General features: G+C 52.8%; 1 long non-coding RNA gene across 1 annotated transcript; it reads left to right on the top strand.

Annotated features, from left to right (window-relative positions):
• The first annotated feature begins 2,107 nt into the window (after nucleotides 1–2,107).
• LOC311441865 lies at nucleotides 2,108–2,785 on the top strand. Its single transcript, XR_014696302.1, has 2 exons — nucleotides 2,108–2,269; nucleotides 2,401–2,785. It is a non-coding gene; the product is annotated as an uncharacterized lncRNA (long non-coding RNA).
• The last annotated feature ends 4,218 nt before the right edge of the window (nucleotides 2,786–7,003 follow it).

Genomic DNA, 7,003 nt, shown 5'->3' with positions numbered 1-7,003 from the left:
CAAGAATCCAACTAAAACCCAACGGAGACCCCAAAACAAGTCAAAAACACCCCAAACAAGAACGGAATCACCCCCAAAACTGGAAGAAAATCCCCAAAAAACATAGATCCACCCCAAAACGACACTAAACCTACCTGATGTTCTCCAAAACACGCAAGTTAAACTTTTCCAACATGATGAAAAACAAGAACCCAACAAAACCCAACAGAGACCCCAAAACATGTCAAAAACACCCCAAAAAAGAACGGGACCACCCCAAAAACAGAAGAAAACGCTAAAAAAAAACAGAAGAATTCCCCCAAAACCATAGATATACCACCCAAAAAAACTTAAAAACACCTGATATTCTCCCAAACCCACAATTTACACTTTTCCAACATGATGACCAACAAGAACCCAACAAAACCTAACGGAGACCCAAAAACACATCAAAAACACCCCAAAAAAGAACGGGATCACCCCAAAAAAAACAGAAAAAAAAACAAATACCATGAATCCACCCCAAAAGTCCCCCTAAACCTACCTGATGTTCTCCAAAACCCACAATTTACACTTTTCCACCATGATGACCACGGAAAACCCAATGAAACCCAACGGTTTAAAGAAAATTAAGCAAAAGAATTTTCATAGGGTCTAGGCAAGCATTATGCAGCTCCTTACTTCAGCAGGGAGCTTTCGCAACTCCCGCTCCTCAAACAGAACTCCTTGTTTTTATAATATAAAAGACAATGAACAAACATTTATGGTGTATTACCCTAAGTTTTTGGGTTAGGGTTTTTTGCGTCTTAATGTTTTGGGGTTAGGGTTTGGAGCGCCCTAAGTTTTTGGGCTAGGGCTTTGAGCATTCCTAACGTTTTGGGTTGGGTTTGGGTTTTCAGCATCCTAAGATTTTGGGTTGGGGGTTTTAGGCATAGATCTTCAGAGGTTTAGTGTGGTAAATAGTTTGGGTTAGGTCTGTAGGGGTTTCGAGGTTTTTTTGGATGTTAGGGCTTGAGGCTTTTTTTGTAAGGGCTGTGAGGGTTCCAGTGAGTGCTGGTAAATGCAGTTCTCGAGCACTCGGCCTGTGATTGGCCATGCTGGCTGTGCGGGGAATGCTGGTAGGTGTAGTTTTCCAGCACTGGGAGGCCATGTTGTGTGCCCAGAGCATGCCGGGAGATGTAGTTCTCGGGACTCCGGACTTCCGGGAGGCCATGTTGCGTACCCACAGTATGCCGGGAAATGTAGTTTTCGGATTCGGGACTTCCGGGAGGCCATGTTGAATGCCCAGAGCATACCGGGAGATGTAGTTCTCGGGAACTAGGGTTAGGGGCTAGGGCTGGGGCTAGAGTTAGGGTTTCGGGTGAGGGTTGGGGTTGGGGGTTATTGTTAGGGTTAGTGGTTTAGGGTTAGGCTTAGAAGGTTATGGTTAGGGATAGGTTAGGGGTAGGTTTAGAGGGTTAGGGTAAGGGTTAGGGGTTAGGGGTTGGGACTGTGGTTAGGCTTAGGGTAAGGGTTAGGGTGAGGGTATTAGGGTTAGGGTTCGGGTTCAGATTAGGGTAAGGGTTAGGGCAAAGGTAAGTGTTAGGGCAAGGCTAAGGGTAAGGCTTAGGGTGAGGATAAGGTTTAGGGAAAGGGTTAGGTTTAGGGTAAGGGTAGGGTAAGCTAATGGTTAGGATAAGGGTAAGGGTTAGGGTAAAGGTTTTCATTTGTTAAAGCTGAAACGCAGTATGCAATCTGGGACGTCACAGCCAGAGCTGCCTATGGCAAGGTGAGAGAGGAAAAGATGGAGCAGATGTTCTACTCCTAGTTTTTTCCTTATACGTAAATAAAAGTTTGAGCTAATTCCAGTTGGAAGAGTTCCAATTACTTGCTTGGTCATAATGTCTTTTAATATTGAAAGCTGCAGCAAAAGCATGGGGATTTTTGCTTCTAGAAACACCCTAGATCTCTTGTCTGCACTATGCATGCTTTTGAGCTAAAACTGATTAAAAAATAAAAAGAAAAATCACACACGCACACAAAAAAAAAAAAAGCCGCCACAGCTGCTGCTGCTGCTCTCTTCCTACTTCCTTGTGCTTTGCCCCTACCCTTCCCAGGTGATTGGATTTGGGTGCTAGTCGGGGCCAAATGGTATGTGAGTCCCAGGCATCCCCTCAGAGAGCTCATTCTGCTTGGGCTGCTCTTTGGGGTGTTTGTTTTTCCTTCGGTCAGTTGCAGGCTTCTTCAGGTGGATGAGAGTTTATGGACTGATGCGTTTCCAAGTAGCGAGGGGTACGCACATCTTTTTGAGGTAACAGCTAGTAGGATCTGTTAGAATAAACTAATGTAGTATTGATGCCTTTATTGCATGCAGTTCTTTATCAGGTGAGTAACTGTTGCGAGTAACTGAAGTCAATGTTACTTGGTGTGTTTGCTATGCAGTGCCTGTGCGGACTATTGCACGAGACACAGCTTTCTGACATCTGGCCCAGCAACTACTAAATAAGGGGAGGGGAGAAGCTGAAGAACGACCAAAGGACAAAGCCTGGGAGGAAGACTACGAGCCTTCAGTACGAGCGGCCCCCAGAGGGACCACCGGAGACTGATAACGCCTGCACCAGTGGGAGGGTTTGGATTCTGGGAACTAATTAGAATAACCCTGCCTTTTGTAGAAGTAGTAATGAATATGTATTAGCCTAGCAGCATAAAAACCAGCCGCCTGATGTAACTTGTGTGCGTCTTGGTGGAGCAGAGACTCCTGGCGCACCCAGCGCTGCTTGCTTACCTCTATTCCTTTAATAAATCATAAACATTAATTGTAAGCCTATTTGGGACTCGGTCATTTATTACAAGTGGGACCTCCCGATGGGTGGAAGCTGTCGGGATAGCTCGGGATGCTGAGGCGTGGTGCTGCAAGGAGGTTGGTGGTCGGTGGCGCCCTGGGGCAGGCCGAATTGGGAGGGGGCGAGGCGGCGGGTGGTCGGTGGCTTCTGTGGAAAAGGCGCTTGTATGGGGGGCTGCGCATTCAGAGGAACCTTGACAGGCTGCAGATAGGGGCAGGCAGGAACCTTTTGAAGTTCAGGAGAGGGAAATGCCAAGCCCTACCCCTAGGGAGAAATACCTCTGTTTACCAGCACTGGCTAGCTCGATACTGAATAAGCATTTCTTCATGGAAGGGGTGCTTTGCTATTAGAACAGGCTGCCCGGGGAAGTGGTAAGAGACCGGATCCTTGAAAGTATTGAAGAGCCATGTGGACATAGCCCGGGAGTCCGGCCTCCGGCAGGGCGGGAGCTGGCTCTTCCGAGCCCCTGTGCTCCGGTCTTGTGCGACGCGTTTGCAAGCAGCACCGGGTGCCGGGTCCGACATCGGACGGTTCGGGGACGGCGATTCCGGGGCCGTCGGCTAGCGGGGGCCGGCTATGTCGTGTCCCGGGGATCCGACTTCAGGGGGCGTGGGGGCCGGCCGTGCAGTGAAGCGGGGGGCTGGCGTCCGCCGGCTTTCCAGAGAGCGGGCTTTCGGTGCCGTGCGGTTCGGTGGCCGGCCGTCCCGAAACGCTGGGCACCGGTCTTGTGCTAGACTCAGCGGGCTCCGGGGCCGAACTCGGCTTCTCGGGGCCGGCGGTCGCGGTGTCCAGGTGTCCCGCCTCGGGCGGCGCGGGGCCGGCTGTCCCTAGCAGCTGGGCTCCCAAGAGCTTCTGGGCTCCCAAGCGTCGCCCAAGACCGGATCCCAGAGAATCGGGACGGCCGGCCACACCGCTGCGACTAGCACAAGCGTCTCCCGACAACGGAGCCCAGGGGCTTGCGAGGGTCAGATTCCGCGCCCCGGGATAGAGAAACGGGGAGCGCGGGTCGGCCGGCCGCAGCTTCGCACGGGACCGAACCCCCCGTCTCCGGCACGGCCAGACCCCGAGCCGGCAGACAGCAGCCTCCCGCTTCACGGCACAGTCGGCCCCCAACCCGCCCGAGTTCTGATCGCCGGGACACGGGACAGCCGGCCGCGCCGCCCGAGGCCGGACACCTGGAGCCCGGGACCGCCGTCCCTGACAAAGCCAAAGTCGGACCCGGACCCCGCTGCGGCTAGCACACGCGTCGCCCAGGACCGCAGCCTAGGACCTCGGGACGGTCGCATCCCGCGCCTCCGGCAGGAGCTACCCGGGAGGGCAGGACGGCCTGCCGCAGCTCCGCAAGAGACCGAACCTGCTGGATTCCGGGACGGCCAGAGCCCGAGCCGGTGGGCAGCAGCCTCCCGCTTCACGGCTCGGCAGGCACCCACGTCGCCCGACTTCGGACCCACGGGACAGCCGGCACCCGCGCCGCCGGAGGCCGGACACACGGGCCTCGGGATCGCCGTCCCCGAACCGCACGAAGTCACACACGGTCTCCGGTGCGTCCAGCACACGCATCGCAAAGACCGGAGCCCAGATTATAGGATCAGCCAGCCCCGCGCCGCCCGAGGAAGGACCGGGAACCCGGTGCGCTTGGCACATGCGTCGCCCAAGAACGGCGCCCAGGGCCGCGGGATGGTCGTGCGTCACGCAGCCCGAGTTCGGACCCCCGGAACACAGGACAACTGGCACCCGCGCCACCGGAGGACAGAATCCCGTGCCCCGGGATTGTGTTGTATTTTCTCCCCCTCCCTCTTTGAGGAGAGGGGGAGTGAGGGAGCGGTTGTGGTGGAGCTCGGCTGCCCACCTGAGTAAAACCACCACTGTCCTTTTTGGCGCCCAACGTGGGGCTCGAGGGTTGAGATAACAGTAGTATTGATTGAAGTATTTACAACTAACATATTGGTTGTCATAATGCTCGGTTTTCTGGTAATACTTTTCTCTGTGGATATGTTGTATGTAGCCCACTCTCTGTTTTCTTTTTTCCTTTACATCCGATCGGAGAAAATGTTGAAGTCTGTGCTTGTTTTTTTAACATGTTGTGCTGTAACATACTGGCCTTCAGTTTGGTTTGGTATTCAAGCCCGGCATTGTTATCCTCCTGGTCTCCTGGAGATTATCTTATTGACAATATTAAGAATTACAGTGCCTTCTTTTTTGCCCCCAGCAGTCAATCAGTGAATAATATCGGGTGTGGTGTCTTCTACTTTTCTCCCTGTGGGCTAATTACAGCAGCCTTTCAGTATCTTGGATACCCCTGGTGAGATATTATCCTCCTCTTACTAGGTGTAGTGTTTGTCTTCTTCCTCAAGGCAAAGCAGTTTATTAAGAATATTATCCAAGGACCTGTCCCCAGACAAAGTTGTGGGTGGCAAGGTGTGTGGGGGGATTTGGGCAGGTACCTATCACGGTTTTCTCCTCCAATGGTTCTAAATTTCACCCCTGAACAAGTACAAAATCCAAGAAAGCTGGTAGAAAGATGTATGCCCTGACCCTGGCAATACTAGAGAACTCCGCCAGCTGGCTGCACTCTGCTGGGGTCTGGCTTACGCCTATCAGATGTCAATTAACATTGCCCAGCACCCTCAAGGGGATAGGGAGGTTCTTGAATTTGATGATGAGACAGCACACACTGTGATCACCCCAGAGGACCGACCATCTTTGGTATCAGTCGACCCCGTAGTAAAGACAAAACAGTGGAAACGGAGATCAGGTCGTTTAGTAAGGGAAGGAGCGCCTCCTATGGATGAGGGAGAAGAGGAAAAGGCAAGCGGCTCTAAAGCAGCGTTATCACGGCAACATCACGAAGAAGAGACTGAAATCATAGATGAATCAGAAACTACTCGGTCTCTATCCTTGAGTGAGCTGCGAGAAATACGAAAAGCCTTTAGTCGCCGTCCAGGTGAGCACATCCTCAGTTGGCTGCTTTGACACTGGGATAGTGGGGCCAATACCCAACAGCTAGAAGGCAACGAAGCCAAGCAGCTGGGATCCCACAAGCCTCTGGGAAGATTGAGAGGTACAATGGGCTGTTAAAAACTATGCTGCGAGCATTGGGTGCTGCGACATGGAAACATTAGGATATAAACCTACCAGAGGCCACTTGGTTAGTTAACAACAGGGGGTCTGAAAGCCGTGCTGGTCCTGCTGAAACAAAACCCCTACACACTGTGGGAGAAGCTAAAGTCATTGTAGTGCATGTGGGGAAGTGGATGGGGAAGGCGGTGTGGGTTGCCCCTGCCATGGGAAAAGGCAAACCCACTCGTGGGATTGTCTTTGCCCAAGGTCCAGGGTATACCTAGTGGGTGATGCAGAAAGATGGGGATATCAAGTGTGTGCCTCAAGGAGATTTAACACTGGGAGAAAATTAATCTGTCATCCAAGTTATGTGTTGTAGGAGGACACTGCAGAACCAATGAAAGGTCAACTTTGCAAGGAACCAGGCAAGTGCAACAGTGATGTGAGCTAAGCTGGTGCTGGTGTGAAGAAAACCAACTTCGCCTGCCCTGAGTGACCACTTTGACAGATGATGGTGAAACCATCAACAGTTTTTATGAGCATTTTGGGAAAAGACCTATAGAATAAAGAGAAGTACAGACATAAAAATGCTTCAATGGACAGAAAACTATGGTGATGAGACCATCTATATACTAAACTGTACCTGATTGTGACACAAATGTTATGGAATAAGGGGTGGAAGTTGTGTTGCGTCTGTCTGAGCTGGAGTCACCGTTTCCCTGCAGCAGCCCGCACAGTGCTGTACTCTGCACTCGTAGCTGGAACAACACTGAAATCACTCCAGTGTTGTGCCTATTGCTGCATAGTGCTGGCACAGCATCAGGACTCTTTCCAAGTCCCTAAGAGCCAGGCACGGGTGCCGGCTGTCCCGTGTTCCGGGGGTCCGAACTCGGGCTGCGTGACGCACGACCATCCCGCGGCCCTGGGCGCCGTTCTTGGGCGACGCATGTGCCAAGCGCACCGGGTTCCCGGTCCTTCCTCGGGCGGCGCGGGGCTGGCTGATCCTATAATCTGGGCTCCGGTCTTTGCGATGCGTGTGCTGGACGCACCGGAGACCGTGTGTGACTTCGTGCGGTTCGGGGACGGCGATCCCGAGGCCCGTGTGTCCGGCCTCCGGCGGCGCGGGTGCCGGCTGTCCCGTG

This window comes from Aythya ferina (genome assembly GCF_964211825.1).
Source record: "Aythya ferina genome assembly, chromosome: 10".
NCBI classification, from domain to species: Eukaryota; Metazoa; Chordata; class Aves; order Anseriformes; family Anatidae; genus Aythya; species Aythya ferina.
This window is presented reverse-complemented; position numbering and strand designations above follow the sequence as displayed.